This window comes from Abramis brama (genome assembly GCF_963993115.1).
Source record: "Abramis brama genome assembly, chromosome: 22".
Lineage (NCBI taxonomy): Eukaryota > Metazoa > Chordata > Actinopteri > Cypriniformes > Leuciscidae > Abramis > Abramis brama.
Window position 1 is genome coordinate 13,287,047 of NC_139984.1, and position 18,249 is coordinate 13,305,295.

At 35.8% G+C, this 18,249-nt stretch overlaps 2 protein-coding genes across 4 annotated transcripts in view; one reads left to right on the forward strand and one right to left on the reverse strand.

The window, feature by feature from the left end:
- LOC311073164 (mitogen-activated protein kinase 12) overlaps positions 1-18,249 on the reverse strand; it is a gene marked incomplete at its 5' end in the record, with an annotated part of 38,972 nt that overhangs the window by 8,430 nt on the left and 12,293 nt on the right. The window lies entirely within an intron of this gene.
- Positions 4,480-18,249, forward strand: part of plxnb1a (plexin b1a) — a 76,420-nt gene continuing 62,650 nt past the window's right edge. For all 3 annotated transcript variants that reach the window (XM_084098412.1, XM_084098413.1, XM_084098414.1), the window contains exon 1: positions 4,480-4,825. The gene's annotated coding sequence lies outside the window, so the exon portion shown is untranslated. The remainder of the gene's footprint in view (positions 4,826-18,249) is intronic.

Here is an 18,249-nt window from a genome sequence, read left to right on the forward strand (position 1 = left end):
CTTTAAAGAACATCTTACGGACCCCAAACTTTTCAACAGTATTGTCTCTTGTGTAGCCTGATCTTTGACCTGACGTTATAAGGTCTGGTCAAGAACCTCCCACTTAGACAGCAAGAGACCATCATACATGCTGTTTATTCCTTAGCACTGTGGGAAAAACTATAACGTATAATAATGTTGTGGCAGTCTCAAATAAAACGTTGATTATCATTTAGAGATTTGATGTCACTAACCTTGCAAACTTTAATCTTCATTATTTCATCTTCAAAAGCACCTGCTGTATTACTCCGACTTTGTAACTCAACTTTGTTTCCAGACAGAGTGATAAAAAGGAAATCGGATCGAAACTTATTACATCAAAAAAGTGTTTTCCAGATTTGTGTGCAATACGGATCAGACTGTGGGCGGACTGTGTGACGTTTGAGGCTGAGACTAATGTATGACATCCAGCATGACCATAGAGCAAATGAGCAAAGGACAAGACATGAAGAGATGACATTCACTGCTGGCATAGGGGTAAAGTGTGCCATGATGATGATGATCATCATCAGTCCCACACAGGCCTACGTTGGCATTGCTTCAGATAATATGACTCATTGTTATTTGTCAGAGTCATGAGGTTCTGGGAAACATTAGTTCAAGCTGCTCAAAAATTGGCTCATTGGTCATTTGAAAACTGAAAATTGTTATCATTTACTCACGCTCATGTCGTTCACAACAGAACACAAAAGAAGACACATTTGACAAGATCCATTGTTGTCAGACAGCATTTGCCAAGGTAGGGTTTGTCAGAAAGGATTAGGGTTTAGCAATGGGTCAATTCTGAGGTGATTCAGCTACATGTGTTTTCCACATACAGGTGTTACATCAAACAGAGGTGGTGTTTGCAGATTCCTCTTCTTCTGGCTTCAGTGTGAAAGAAAACACTGGATTTCAGGGGAATAAATAGACTCTCTCACAGAAGGTCAAAGGTCAGTTCTTCAAGGCAGAGAACTTTCACAAGCGTTCAAACACGCAAAAACATGTTCATAATATCACCACTATCAATGTCATATAAAACAAATACGCACACACATTCACTTTTCTGCATTTCTCCTCTTTTCTAGCTTGCTTCCTAATCTGGTTATCTAAAAACCTGGCATTTCTATGTTATGAATATTGTTGGCTCTTTTGAAAGTCGCTTTGGATAAAAGTGTCTGCTAAATGCATTAAATGTAAATATGAATGTTTATGGATATAAAATCATATTTAATGCATTTAGCAGAAACTTTTATCCAAAGCGACTTTGGATAAATGGACTCTTATTCATGTACTGTAGAATTATAAAAGTATATATATAAAAATTATATTTTATATAAACTCAATATATATATAAAATATACATATATATACATATATATATATATATATATATATATATATATATATATATATATATATATATATATATACTACTGGTCAAAAGTTTTAGATCGGTATGATTTTTTATGTTTTTAAAAGAAGTCTCCCAACATTATAAATGTCTTCACTGTAACTTTTGATCAGTTTAACTCATCTTTGAATGTCATGAATAAAAGTATTGATTTATTTTATTTCTTTCCCCCCAAAATAAAATAAAAATTCTTACTGACCCCAAACTTTTGAAGGGTGTTTAATGTTACAAAAGCTTTCCATTTCAGATAAATGTTGTTCTTTTGAACTTTCTATTCATCAAAGCATCATGAAATAAAAATGTAAAAAACTGTTTTCAACATTGATAATAATCAGAAATGTTTCTTGAGCATCAAATCATCATATTAGAATGATTTCTGAAGGATCATGTGACACTGAAGACTGGAGTAATGATGCTGAATTCAGCTTTGATCACAGGAATAAATTACACTTTACTATATATTCACATAGAAAACAGCTGTTTTAAATTGTAATAATATTTCACAATATGACTGTTTTTGTTTGTATTTTTAATCAAATAATTGCAGCCTTGGTGAGCAGAAGAGACTTCTTTTAAAAACATTAAAAATCTTACCGATCTAAAACTTTTGACCGGTAGTATATATATATATATATATTAATTAGGCCTACGTAATTACAATTGTTTAAATATATCAATGTCAAATTCCATTATAATAACTTATATAGGTTGCAAGTTATCAAAAATGGAAACCATTGTAAAACCAGCATTCCCCATTAATGTAAAATGTTTTTTTCCGAGGCAAAATTGAGAAAAATATCAACTTATTTGGGCTTAAAAAATCATAATCATAATATTCAATGTAGTAAATAGTGATACTACAATATATATGTGGTCTTTTTAGACAAAGAATTGAATAGTGTCTAAAAGTCGGCTGTGTTTAATTAGGACCTATGATAAATTGAATATTTGACCAACAGTGGCCTCTTCTGGTTTTAGGCAGCATTACAAGTTTTAGGTGAGATTCATTTCTTTATTTTCTTTTTTATCTTTAGGCGTTTGAACAGTGTTTGTCCTTCTAATTCAGTAAGGTAACACTTACTAAGTAAATGCCATTTTAGGGAGGATTGTAAATATATAAGTAGAAATCAATCTTGGCTTTAGGTCTCTTTGTCACGTCTGATAATGCACTCAGAAAGTGTCCATAACTGCAACACACGTATTCAAAACATACACCATTACACAGTTATTTTCAAAGCAATTAAACCAGTGTGATATGGTCAAATAAACATGATGTGTTTGTGGAAAAGAGTGAGGCCTTGATGTCGGTTTACTTTGAAGGTGTGGGGGAGACGACTGCCCATGAGGCACAGAGGTGACAAGAGATTGGTTGTGTTTTTGTGATGCCCACTGTGAGGTGAATAGGGATTGGTTGCATGACTGTGATGCTGGGCGAGAGGTGTGGCACGATTGGGTGTGTTTTCATGAATGTGTTTGTGTGTTCTTTCTTTGGCACACTGTGAACTCCCACCGCACAGACACACCCACTCAAACAAACACCTACTCAACACACCCACCATCTGTGTGACCATGAGCCCATTACACTCAACATGGCTCTTCTTCTCGCTGGCTGTTCCACACATACGAATACAGGCAAAGGTATAATATTTAAAATAATAGATAATTAAATCAGAGGTTGGCTTATAACATTTCCCAAATAAATCAACTGATTTAAAATATTCTGCAGTTTTGTTTCCTACACTTTTTATTTGGCATTTCCACTCAGTTTCATTGTTTGGATTGAAACAATCCAATCCAACAAGACCCTGTCAGCCCCTCTATAAAGCTGAATGAGGCTTCCATTTCACATTGTAAGTGTTAAGAAGACCTAAATTGGCAATGCTTTATCTATACTTGAGCTGATATAAGTGAATGTGAAATAAACAAGTAGACAGACAGATGACAGACAGATGACAGATAGATAGATAGATAGATAGATAGATAGATAGATAGATAGATAGATAGATAGATAGATAGATATTAACAAACAAACAAACAAACATGTTTTTGTTTAAATTATATATTAAAAAAGAAACAAACATAGTCCTACATGTTTTTGTTTAAATGTTATATTAACAAACAAACATGTTTTGTTTAAATGCTATATTAACAAACAAACAAACATACATGTTTTTGTTTAAATTTTATATTAACAAAGAAAAAATATAGGTCTAGATGTTTTTGTTTAAATGTTATATTTACAAAGAAACAAATATAGGCCTACATGTTTTTGTTTAAATGTTATACTAACAAACAAATATGTTTTGTTTAAATGTTATATTAACAAACAAACACACATGTTTTTGTTTAAATGTTATATTAACAAAGAAAAAATATAGGTCTACATGTTTTTGTTTAAATGTTATATTAACAAACAAACATGTTTTTGTTTAAATGTTATATTTACAAAGAAACAAATATAGGCCTACATGTTTTTGTTTAAATGTTATATTTAAAAAAAACAAAACAAATATGTTTTGTTTAGAATGTTATATTAACAAACAAACAAACATGTTTCTGTTTAAATTATATATTAACAAAGAAAAAATAGGCCTACATGTTTTTGTTTAAATGTTATATTAACAAACAAACTAACAAACACGTTTTTGTTTAAATGTTATATTAACAAACAAAAACACATGTTTTTGTTTAAATGTTATATTAACAAAGAAAAAAATATAGGCCTACATGTTTTTGTTTAAATGTTATATTAAAAACAAAAAACAAATGTTTTGTTAAGAATGTTATATTAACAAACAAACATGTTTCTGTTTAAATGTTATATTAATAAACACACAAGTCTTTGTTTGATCGTTATTGTATAACAAACAACCAGCACTTTTAAAAGTGTAGACTCTCAGAGAACATTTAGATGAATAATCACGGCTGTTTTTGTGTCTCTCGTGTATGGACTTGGACTAGGCGATGTCTGAAGCCCAGCCCTCTTCCATCAGCGGCCGCCGGGTCGCACTAGCGGACAATAACTCCACTGTGAACTGACGCTCACCTCCCGTTATTCCTCACCGAATTCACACAGAGCACAGCCGCGAATGATAGACAAGAGACGGGCTTCCCGGAGTTTGAGCGTCTAAAATAAACTGGGACTCATTTCACTCATTAGTTTTTAGGAAATCATTTATTGCGTGGAGACAGACAGCGAGGGACAAACACACACACACACACGTGTGTGTGTAACGTTACAGGGTCGGGCACAAGCGCTCCCGGTGAAGTTATAGACTGAAAGTCTCCTCGCTCGTGCGGATTAATCGGGATTCAAATCACTGCGAGTCTGTTGGTGGAGGCGAAGCGTCGCGTTTTTTTCTTCCAAAGAAGATTTCATCGTTTTAAATGCAGGTAAGAAGATAATAACACTTCAACATTTCAAACCTGCTGTGCATTTTACACTTTCTGTTGTTGCGTGCTAGATTTAATTAGGCTATTATTGCACTTTAACTTCTGTGTTTTGCTGCTGATTAAATGTTTAGACGCAGATTATATCAGAGGCACAAAAGTTTGCAACAGCTTTTATATCTGAATATGTCTGTGTCTTTTTCCATATAAGAACACTTAATATATGAGCGTTTAAGTGAAAACGGCGCTTAAATGGCTAGGCCTATATATATATATATATATATATATATATATATATATATATATATATATATATATATCATATATAATGCTAACTGAACATTTTTACATGAATTAGCAAGAATTGTCAGTAGCCTAGTCTAAGTCTGTATTGTCATGTTGATGTGTAGTTGCTTTATTTAGATGGAGGCGCTCATTCAGTCTGAGGTTGCAGTTGAAAAGAGGTTGTTTTGTTTCATAATCGTTGTTTTAATGTTTATGTTTACACTGGTGTATCAGATTAGCCTACAGTATATTTATGACAAGGTGGTCAGGTTTTGTGAGACCTGTAGATCATCATCCCAATGAAATTGCTGTCATGAACAGCTGCACTTAAAGGTGCACTCAGTTCTTTTTTCTAAATTAAAAAATTAAAGTAATGAATGGTGCACATGTGAAATATCATTAAAAGGATGTAAACTAACATAATATGAAGATTATAGACATATCGGCCTTCTAGATAAAGATTCAACATGGATCAGGCCGATCCCTTCCTACCATGTTTGAGTTAATCTGACCAGCATGCATTTGACTAAATTGCAAGTACTTCTATTACTGTTTCTAATAATATGTTTACTTTATACAGAGCTTTCAGCCAGTAGCCTACTTTACAAAGCTTGTAAGGGAAGGGAACAAGACGAAACAGTTTCAATGTAAAGCAGTTAGTAAAACTTCATACACCCAGGCCAGTAGGTGTCAGTAAAGAAAAACATACTGAGTGCACTTTAACAGTAATGGACTACTTGCACAACTGCTCTGGGGATTCCAGCGGTAAAAGCGCATTATTACTACGTTTTATGGCTTTCAATTTATTAAGACAATGAATCATGTTCTCTGCGATAACATGAATTATCTTGAATCTACTAAAATGTTCCTATAAATATATTTTCTCCTCTGTACATTTTGAATAATAAATGAATATATTTCCCCACTAACCTGCAGCAGTCCAGTGCTCGTCTTCCCATTAACTGTTTTTTCTCCTACTGATCATATTTCATACATTTTTAGTTTACAGTTTAAATGAATTTGACTGATAATAAGGATTACTTGTGTGTGCGGGTGCTCTTATTATAGTCTTTTAAAATAGTTGAATAAATGAATGTGCCTTAAATTAATTTAAAAATGTCCAGATTTTTAAACCCTCTTGCGGACAATCATTTTAGGTGGCTTTTAGTCAACAAGGTGACTACAGCACATTGGAAAATATACATAACCGGAAATAAATGAGTTGTAAAACGGATACTCAAAACGGAAGTGCGTCACGAAGCTCAGTGCAAGTAGTCTATTCACTAATACTAACAGATCACATTTGAAAATGGATCCACTGCATTCCGGTGCTCAGCTGGACTAGTTGTCAAAATGTGTTTGCATGCACTTTCAAAGTTCGATTTCAGTCAGACTAAAGCAGTAATCAGTCTTTTTTAAAATGCCATGTGAACACTTTATTCTGACTGAAATCGTACCGATCTGGGCTGCATTTCAAAAAAGCATCGTAAGCCTAAGTAGATCATTGAGCCGTTGCCACCAATGGTCTCTATGATCAACTTAACTCACAGTGCTTTTGGGAAAGGCAGCCCTGGTTTTTGTGAAGTCGGTGAATGCGATTCAAGCTGGGCTTCATCCATATCCAGAAAGATGGAAACTGTTTATGCTTAACTACACAAAAACCCGCTGTAGGAAGGTGTGAAGTACAAGAGTTTTTAATGAGCATGTATTTTAGAAGGTCATCAATCTGCCTCCCAGCATCTGTTGCCTTGTGGTGCATTCTTCATCTGTGTGTTTCATAGTGGCAGGAGGGCTATAGATGCCTTTTAACCATAAGGCACTGAACTTGACATTTCAGTGATCTGGTACATTTGCACCGTTCATGCTTCAGCCAAGAAACACAAAGCAGCCTCATATTTATTTTAAAGTGTTGTGAATATTGTCATATTGGAATGAGTTTAGATTATACTGGGGAATTTTAAATAAGTCACAAGAGACTTATTTATTATAATTCCTTCTGTACAGGTTAATGGTTGCATCAATTCGATAACGACAATAAATCCGTTGGAATTAGACGACGTTAGGCCTGTTTGTCTGACTGAAATTGTACCAGTCTGGGGCCTGTTGAATAAACTGCTTAGACTAGTCTTAAAAATTTGTCATTAAGACTGGTCCTAACTTTTTTTAAAGTAAGTTACATAAAAAGATAGATCGGTCTAATTTGAATTGGAAAAGTAAGACTGATTAACTGCTAGTTGGACGAACTAGTTTTTAAGACACAGTCTTAACATAGTAGCTAAAGCAACTGGCCCGAATCTGGTTATGTGAAGTCAGACTAACAGATCTACATTTAAATGTATATATCAACTTAAATTGATGGTAAAATAACGGCACCTGTAATTACTAGAAATTCACAGTAAAAAAAATTGTGTAATATGGACAGTGTTTCAGATATTACGGGATTGGCATATTGGTGCCTCTATATTTTACAACAAACTTACAACTGTATATTTAGTGATGCAATTTAATTTAAGGTTAATGAATGTTAATTTACCTACTTGAGTTACCAAAATCTACTTTTTACCTTAAAATGTAGTGATAATCACCATAATTATACAAGTGGTACAATAAAAATCTAAAGCAGCCTGTCCATAAAACATGACCAATATATAGACGGCGTTCAAAGCAAATTATATATATATATATAGATAGCATATATATATATATATATATATATATATATATATATATATATATATATATGTATATATATATATATATATATGTATATGTGTATGTATACGTATGTATATGTAATCCTTTTACTGTTTTTTTACCGTAAATTATACAGTAATTTAAAGCTGTTACATAGAAAAATCTACATTTGACAGTATTTTACAGTAAAATTACATATAGTAAAATGTTTTTCATATGGTTAGGTAACTTACAGTTAACCAATTTACAGGTTTTTACTGTAGCATTTTACTGTAAAAAAAAAACATTTAGATGTGATTGTAGCTTGGTTGTAATCTAGGCTATAGCTTGACTTCAGAAAAACCTGCTGTAGCAAGAGTCTAACTGTCCATGTACATATTTAATGTGTGGCCATACCCCCCCCCCCCCCCCCCCCCCCCCCCCCCAACCCACTCTTAGGAAAAAATGAGGAAGTTCAAAAACTCCCACAGTTGCCGGATCTCACAGAGGGATACATGGTGGGAACGACTGTGATGGACTTTCGCTGGCTGTTCATTGCACTTTTCTTACTCTGTAAAAACTTCATCTTTATCTGTGTTTGGCCAACAAAGTAAACTTAAGTGCAATTTTTTTTTCAGGTCCAAATGATAAAAGTCAGCATATTATTCAATAATATCTCATTCATTTGATCCATCCCTTATTGGTTTTTCCACACCCACCCATAGAGGAACACTTCAAGGTTCAGTTTACCCCACATGTGCATTTGCGCTGTTCTATCTCTTCATTATCTGCACAAAGATGTGAACGTCGAGCCAAAAATGTTGCAGCTTAAGTAAAAAAAAATGCTTCTCCCGTTTCCATCTCTGGCTTTCGTGATTTTAGCAGAAACCTTGCTCAAAGATGGCCATCTGCTCGCTGCTTTGTAGTTTCCGTCAGCACAATATCAGATTAACCCCTCACCTCATGTTCCATGGGAGTGTGGTGTGGAGCAGAACGGGATGGTTGTAGCGTGAAACCACTGGTCTGGAGGGTGTTGGCCAGGGTTAACAGGTGGTAGCAGACATAGATCCTGAAGGGTCGGCCCTCTCGTGCAAATGCTTCGCCTAAAACACTGGTCTCGTAATTTAAACTTGTGGTCTGTGATATTGATTCTGTCAGCCGATTCGATCAGTACGTGTCAGCAACTTATATGTGTCACTGAGTGAAAACTGAAAGATCGTATTGTGCACTGCATTCTAGTTTTTGGTGTGTTGCTTTAGCTTTTTTTAATGCTTGGTTAAATGGTGTTCAGAGAGGAAGGTGTGAGGTACCAGAGTTTTTAATGAGCATGTATTTTAGGAGGTCATGAATCTGTTTCGTTGTGGCAGGAGGGCTTCAGATGACTTTTAACCATAAGGCACTGAACCAGACATTTTAGTGATCTGGTACATCGACACCGTTTCATGCTTCAGCCAAGAAACACAAAACAACCCCATATTTGTTGTACAATGTTGTGATAATATAATATTTTCAACTAGACTGAGTTTAGATTATGCAATGGAATTTGAAATGCATCAAAAGACATTTTTATTCTAATTCAGTTTGTACATGTATATCAATGGTAACTTGGGTCAGTTTTGTTTGTGAAAGTAGATCTATTTGAACTAGATGATGTTACAAACACAAGCTTGTGTTTCCATACAAATAACAGGGATCATAAAACATTGACATAGGGAATTTAAAATTGTGGTTTCCAGGCAAGGAAAAGTATTAGAAATGAATGAAATCTACAAGTCAGTGAATATGAATTTTACTAGTTATGTTCATGGTAACACTTTACAATAAGGTTTCATTTTTTTTTTTTAACATTAGTTGTTAACATGAACTAACAATGAACAACTAATGTTAACAAATTAGACCTTTTTGTAAATATTTTTTTCATCTCAAATATAAAAATTATGGAAATTCATCGGTAAGTGATGTGTAAAACCTAGGCCTAAATAATCAGACGTTCTTGTTTATTTTATTACATTTTTAACATTTTTGGTCCCTGGTCTTCTTTCATTGTTTTCTTAACCCGAGTAATGCTTTCCAAGCCCACACAGAAGGTTATGCATAACTGGAAAATGGGAAGTAGAAAAATCGTATTTAGTGTTTGTTTACAAAGGATGTGTGGGAATGTGGAAAAAGCCTCGAGGTACAAAAAAAATGAAAGAACATGATAAATCTTTCTGGATTCTAATGTTATGCCCGTGCTGCCACGGAGAGGTCCGTTTTCTCAAAGCTGTTGGACATACAGCGAGTAACATGAGGATTGGTTAGAAGATCAGATGCTCACTAATAATAAGTCTGGCAAACAGATGAAAGCTTGCAAAGAGATTTGAAATTGGCCTGCTCTTTTGATTGTTGTAGTTCAGGTCAGTTCGACCCACTGTATACCAGGACGGAGCACCTCCTGAACCCTTTAACTCACGACAATTTGCATGTTATTGAAATGAATGCAAGTGGGATAAAAGTTAATAAGTTGTGTATTACTATTGCTCATACTTATGGTTAGATCAGGATTAGAGACAGAAAACCTTGCAAGTCATCATATTGAACACCCCAGTAACCACTCAAAACACCCTAGTAATCACATAGCAACTCGAAACAAAATACCCAAGGGTTTTGCATAGGAAAATGTAGAATTAGCTAATTCACTATCCCAGATTTCCCTCGATAGAATTGTATATTAAAATCATGTTGCCTTTAGAAACCATGACCAGCAGTGTGTGTGTGTGTGTGTGTGTGTATTAAAAGAAAGCCCACCCGGGACTTCTCATTAGTTCTGGTCACATGTGTAAAGGCCTTACATACCTCTCCTTTCTTCCTGTTGGGTAAACTTTTACACTAACGACCCTCAGATTAGCTTATACACACCAGCTTTCTAGCATTTCCACTACTTTACATCCCACGCTTTTAGATTACTGTACTTGTAACTTTTTAATTCTTTCTTTAAGAGAGATGATCTTCTGAGAATAAATGACTTCATACACCTCTTTTCTCAATGCCCTGCTGAGAAACTAAACCTCAAATGCTAGGCTAGTGTGCCAACATCCATCCTAGCTGTGCCCTGTCCATAAATAACCCTTTTCATTAGCACACGGTTTAAGTGTTTACTTTGCCAGAGTGAGCTTTTCCTGTATTTTTAATCTAGACTGTGGTTTGACAGAGGCCCTTACAGGGCCAGATATTAGGAAGCATGTGGAGGTGTTGCCTGTGCTAAGAGGCGAGGACAGTTGTGGCTAGCATGATCTCTTCAGGGTGGAAGATTGCTTATTCTCTGTTTATTTGAGTGGGTGTCGAATGTGTGAAAACACTTTTACTGTCTCACACTTGTCAGTTTCTCTCCCACTGACCCCCGCACACACACACACACACACACACACACACACACACACACACACACACTGAGGTTCCTCTCCATGATATATTATGCAAGTGTGGCAAGTTGTTGAACTAAAAATATTCAGTGTTGCATACGTGCTGTGATAAAGTGTGTTTTCCTGTGGAGGCCATGTATGGAGTTTTTACGTGAGGTTTTGGTGAATCTGGAGAACGCAGCTCATAAAATATGAAATGTCTTCTCTGATCTGACACCAGACTAAACTAAAATTTTGTTTATACTCTTTTTCTCGTGTCCGCTCTTGTGTTTTCCAGTTTCTTCACTTGTAATATTGGCTACAGTTCATTTCTTGATTTATTTATTTTCCTGTGACATTGAACTGTAAAGGAATAGTTCATCCAACAGCCATTATTTGCTCTTCCTCATGCTGTTCCAACCCCCTTTTTTTTCTTCATGTAAAAATAATTTTTGAAGAATTCTTTGAGTTGGAGAGTTCATTAAAAAGAACTTTCAAAGAATAATATATATATACAATTCGGTTCTTTGGTTTAACTCACTGGCTCATTCACAGCTCACTTTCATGTTAGTTTTGGGTGTCGTATTTGGAGCCGAACTGTCATTGAATGGAAAAGAGCTGCATGCAGATTTTCACCGAAAAAAAATTACATTGTGTAGGTTCGAACAAGATAAGCATAAGCAAAATAATGACAGAATTCTCATTTTTGGATGAACTATAAAGGAGGTGATTTGACATATGCAACTTGCCTTTGTCCCCTGCAGAGCTATGCCAGCCATATGAAATATGGCTCCATGTAAGTACAGTAAGCCGGGTCCGTGTCACAGACAGGCAGCCTGGCATGACAGCTGCATCTGCTCTCATTTTGCCTAATCCATTAGCTGAAATGTTACAAGTCACTGGAGGGGGTTTGACCTGGGGTCCTTTTGACAATATATTGGCTTTATCTGTGGACATCCGCACAGTGACTCACATATTTGTTTGGGTGAGAGGATATTAACTTGACTACTGAAGCAAAGCAATTGTACCAGAGTTGGCCAGCGACCTTTTGGTGGGCAGCTGCGTAAAGGGGGAGATTGCGTAAAAGATTTGTCACATTATAATCTTACTTGCATTCTTTTTTTTATATATATATATGAATATTATATTATTATGTACTGTACATTTTATGTACATCTCTTGTTGAAATATAATGTAATGTGTTCTTAGAGTATAGTTTATGTATTTGTGTATGCGAGATGAGTTAAAATGCCTTGAGAAATGCATGACTAAGATTTCACTGGGTGTCATGGATCAGTGGTATAGTTCATTATCTGTTTACCTCAGCTAGTTAGTTAATTGCTCACAGACCTCAGTGCAGATGGGAACAGCTAGTCCATCTGTGCAGCTAGCTTCACCCCATTATTGTAATTGCATGTCTTACTGAAAGTAAAGCATCTAAATTGTCGTGTGGAAGTGTGTATGTATACATGCATAAAGCAAGACAAATGACTCTATTTTATTTTGAGTTTTCAAAAATGTGGTTGAATTTAATGCATACACACACACACACACACACACACACACACATATATGTATATACACACACACACACACACATATATTTTATTTTAATTTTTTTTGTAAATAGGCCTCCTATTGTTTTGAAAATAAGAAAGCTATCATATTTTATCAGTCGGTGGGTTTCCCAAACTCTTACTTCTCTGCCATTGTTCAGCCAAACACATGCCATTGGTTGAGCCAGTAGTTGACATGTCAGACTGCTCAAATATACAGCAACGTTGAAAGTAGGGATGCGGCAATTTGAAAATTTTGGCCGATACCAATAACCGATAATTCTTTATATTTGAAAGCCAATAACCGATATATTGGCCGATAAATCTAAATCCAAGTTTTTATATAATTTTTGTGAGCCTGATTACAAAAACAAAAGTCTCACTATTAAAAGCCATCATGGTGAACATGCGCAATTGTGCATCTGAAGTGTCTCAGATGAAGGGATCATCTGCTTGAAAAATTATCGGCTTTAAAGGTGACACATTATGCCCCTTTTCACAAGATGTAATATCAGGGAACTACACTAACCTTTTCCACTGGTGGCACTTGCGCTACTAACTTTTTCCGTTACTGGCGCAAAACATGATTTGGTCGCACAAATTATTTATAGTAAGCCGCTCTGGATAATCATGAACAATAATGAAACTGTATTGCATACAGATGTGCTTTTTATTTTACTTGCCATCTTTTAAACCACATGCCTTCTTGTTTTCTTTAACATTGGTTGGGATAGATTTAATGCAATAGAAAATACAGTGCACAATAATTAATTTATTTTGGATTTCAACATGCTATGGTTGGCACATGCAGTGGGGAGTGCTGCTGCGTCACGGGATATGTATACCTGTCTCTACACTTCGTGTGCTTCATACTGTCATTATGAAGCTTCAATGATTCGTGTTTGAATTGTTTTGACACAGTTACAAATTTGGACAGTCCTGCAATTGAAGGCCCACAGAATTTACAGTACACACAGTGCATTGCTCCGTCTTGGTACCTTAACCACTGGTATTCTTCGAGCCACTGGTGTCGAAATTCATATGTCCGTATCGTTTTTCCCGCATGTGCTTTTCCTGACGAATCCTTCTCAGCCTCATCATTCTCACTCACAGGCTGCGTTTGACATGTCGAATCGACATCAAGTGATGGTTCTGTTACACTTGAACTTCCCTTCTTAAAAAAGAAGTCAATAGTCCGCTTCATTTCAACACGTGCAGATTGTGGGCTATGTTGAGATATATATGCGATTGCTGCGTGTGTCTTAACGAGAGGTATTTTTTTTTAAATCAACGTTAGGCTACGCCTACACCATTCCGGGAGGGGGCGGGGGGGTCGCGGGGCTGAAGCCAACTTGATGCGTTGAATGCTCAGAGCACGTTATAAAACGTATTCTTAAAATACACATTTCTGTTTTAATAAATGCTCATAGTAAATCATAGCATATTGCCTAAAACATAAGGTAGGTACAAAAATAATCAGTGATACATTTGCGACCCATTAAAAATTAGGGTCTCAATGGCATTTCAAAAGGTCGCATATGCGACCATTTTGGTCGCAGTGTAGTTCCCTGAATATAAATCTATGATGTCCCCTGAATTTCGGCTCAAAATACCTCACAGATAATTTATTATAGCTTGTCAAATTTGACCCTTTTTGGGTGTGAGCAAAAACGCCCTGTTTTTGTGTGTGTCCCTTTAAATGCAAATTAGCTGCTGCTCCCGCCCCCCGTTCAGAAGACGGCCGATCCTTTACATGAGCTTCGGATACTATATATAACAATAACAAAACATGCGAATAATCTCTCACTCATCCAAAATCTCAGAAATAAGCAGTAGCGGAGAGCAGTCTTACAGAGAGACTCAGGAAGAGGTTGCAACTTTTAGACGCACCTGGATGTTCTGAATGGTTAGTGGACACTGGATACATTTTAGTTGTTGTGGAGTTACATTGATTCATCTCATCGTCTTGCGTGTACTGTCATGTTTAACTTTTTTTACACAAGTTGACAGTTCCCTGATAGTGTTCTGTGCTCGTTTGTGCAGCCAACGACAGAACAGTTTGCATACCTAAACCCAAAAAAAAAAAAAAAAGGCTTCATGTAATTGATCCTTAAACACTTTTCCATGTAATTGATCCTTAAACACTGTTTGTTCATCCAGTTGACTTTGGGAAACCTAATGGTGCACACTTAATCTTGCCATGCATAAACCATAGCCCTGGAAATGCATGCAAAAGTGCAAATTGTCATTATTCTGCATGCATGAGTGAATTACTCATAAGGCAATAGTGGTGCTATTTAACACAGTCTTCCACACGTATAATGGCTTTAAATGTGGTTAGTTTGCACTCAGTTCCACTTGCAGGCACCGCTGTACAGTAATACAAGCTGGCTGAGTTAACCTTATTTGGCAGGAAGCTGTAAAAGATCTATGCCATGGCTAAAATCAATGAGGCCAAACCATTGCACGGGTAACAAGCCCCTTTCAAGTGTCGATCCCAAGCATCTGCCTCTCACTTCAATCACACCCTCAGAGAGAAAGGAGGATTACAACTCTCAATGCAGAATCACCCCCTTCCTTCCCCAAATCTCAAATGATCGGGATAATGAAGAGAGGGAGAGAGAGAGATGGTGGGATGCTGGACTGACTCAACACACCCTCCTCTCCAGTTATGCCTGCTCCATAATCCCTTAATCCCATTGACTCTGGCAATAATTCTGCTTGATCAACTGATCAATTTATAACTACCACTTCAGCCGTGCTTCACATAGCTGAGTACAGAGTATTAAAGGCATGCGGAGACTGCTTTAGCTCAAGAATAGTGACGGATACAGTTGAATAGTTATTAAAAAGCAAAGTTTAATGTGCAGAGACAACTTAATGTTATCTACTATGAATGGATAGTTAAAAAATCCATTTAGAAATAACCTTTTTCAAAATAATGTGTAACATTTGCACACTCATATTTTTACGGTTTTACTTGATGGTAATATTTATCACTATCATACAATCAATTTTTAGAGTCATTACATTGAAACTTTTAAAACGTAAATGGTTTACACTTTTCAAAACCATTGGAAAAAAATTCAATACAAAGATTGTTACTCTTAATTTAAACTAGTAATGTATTCTGCTAAACAGGATTTTTCTTTATTATGGACACTCTTTATTTGTTATTGACGCTTTCACTTTTCTGAGTCTCTGCACATTGAATGGATAAAAGATCAAATATTACATATACATATTACAAAAAAAAACTTAAATTAGCGTCATATAAATCATATTACCATATAAATGATCACCTATAAAAAGAAATGCACACTGTACTTGATCATGGCAATGGGTTGCGTTTATGTAACAACTTAATTAGCATACATCTGAATTTACTGCTGAATGAAGGGAATGTTTTCTTTGGATTTGAAGTTGGTTCAAAGACATTCTTGCTGTGAGGATGTTCCAGCGCTCGTCTTATCTCTAATGCTGTGTTCAAAGTCAAATCAGGGCTAAAATACTTTTAAAAAGCTCACAGCATATATCTGATTTGATTCTGTTGTCGTTGAAAGATTCTTAGGCTAAACTCTGCCTTCTGAGTCTCAGCCAAAGTAACAGTTCGGCTGCTTGTAAAACAAAACATTTGTTTCATGTTTGTTCATGACCCTCGAACATTCATAAAAGAAAGATAAAAGAACATAAAATGAGGATGTAGATAAATGAATGTCTTGCTACGATCATGTTGGCTTGTGTCAGCCTTGGCTAAAGATTCGTTCCCTGTCTTGAGGGTGTTCCAGTTTCTATTTTATTGCAGAATTAGTTGTATTCCACACAGACGTGTGAAAAAGTTAATGGATTTCCTGATAAGAAATTAAACTAAACATACTCATAAATGAAGAAATGATGCGTTCCTATGCCAGGCCTGTGCCTTCAGGGCAAGAGACATAAAGCGGTTTTGAAACCCTTTCCCTTGGTCTCCATGAATCTGCTGCGTGTCTTTATTATGGGATAGTGACAGCAGTGTTCTGCTGATAGAATTAGAGTAAATTTCTGCGGTCTCTCATCATGGCTATACTCTTTTCATTTGATTTAGTCGCAGTCACATTTTCTAGAATGTCTGCTCATGAAAATGGTTGGGTGATTGTCTCTTCTAAATAAACCTCATCAAATTTTGTAATCTAATTCAACTTCTGTGTTCCGTGTCCTACTAACCATAACAGTTGTGCAAGGCCATGCAACACACTGCTTGTTGTTTATCTTCGCAGCTTATCTTGTTATACAAAGTTTGTTTTTAGGGGACTTTTACTGCCTAAATAATGATAAACATGATCAAATTTATGAAAAAAGTTTGAATGATTATCGAGCACGTCCTGCAATCGCTGATTTGGGTGTTAAGTTTGGGCTTTTAGGGAGGAACGAAAGAAAGAAAGAAATGCACTAAAATCACAAAGCCCTAGTTTCTTGCTGTCATTGCGAAGTCTACACACTGTAAAAAGTGATCAGTTGACTTAACTTAAAAAAGTGAGTAAACAAACCCCTTGCCTTAAAATTAAGTAAATATACTTCATGTAAAAATTGTACAAAAAAGTGTACAATTCCACATAACTTAATTTTTTCAATTACGCATAAAGTTTAATGTAACAAGTGATGCAACCGGTGTTGCGGCTGAACACCGGAAACACTGACTATCGCAGCAAGCCTATTGTACAAATAGCTAATTCACGTTTGTTACTACCAGAGTTAATTAAATTGCATGAGCCCTTCATATTGGCTTGCCGAATGTTTAAAAATGACCTTTCATGTAGTGTGTAACATAGCTCTAAGTGAATAAAAAACATCCTGCAAAGTTTTAAATCTGAAAGTGCACCGTATATAAAGTTATTGTCTTTCAAAAGTAAGAGTCGACTCTGAGTCAGTGAAATGAATTGTTTTTCAAACGAGTCATAAGCCGTTTCGTTGTGACGTCAAGACGAAACATTAGCATATTTCCCACCCACTTATTGCGCGCGCAGACACCAGGGAAAACTTGAATGCCCTCAAACCATCAGCTGATTCCTGTGGATACTGGATAGCATCATGTCGAGAAGACGCTGTGCTCTATAATGTGAAGGTAAAAGCCAGTTTTTTTTCACTGCCCAAAAGGACGAGCATGTGAAGAATCAGTGGTTAAAATGCATCTTTACCATGGTATCACAGCAGTATAATCCTAAACTTTTGCTGTGTTCCCTTTATTTCACTGACGACTGCTTCTCAAATCTCGGAGTTCAATGCAGGATTCGCAAACCGCTTGCTCTTGAAAGATGGTCAAAATACTTAGTTTTGAGTTTTATATTGTGTCTCCTGCTAGCTGGCTAACTCACGTTATCACTGTCTTACTGAAATACTTCTGCTAATCAGTTGTGGGACACTATTACCTAAAACTGTGTCTATTAATGCAGATTGTCTGTCGTACTCACTACTTTGAGTAAAGATTAAGCATGGAGCAAGATTTCTTTTACCAATGTTTATGTTACATCAGTCATTCATGCTAGAGCTCTGCTAA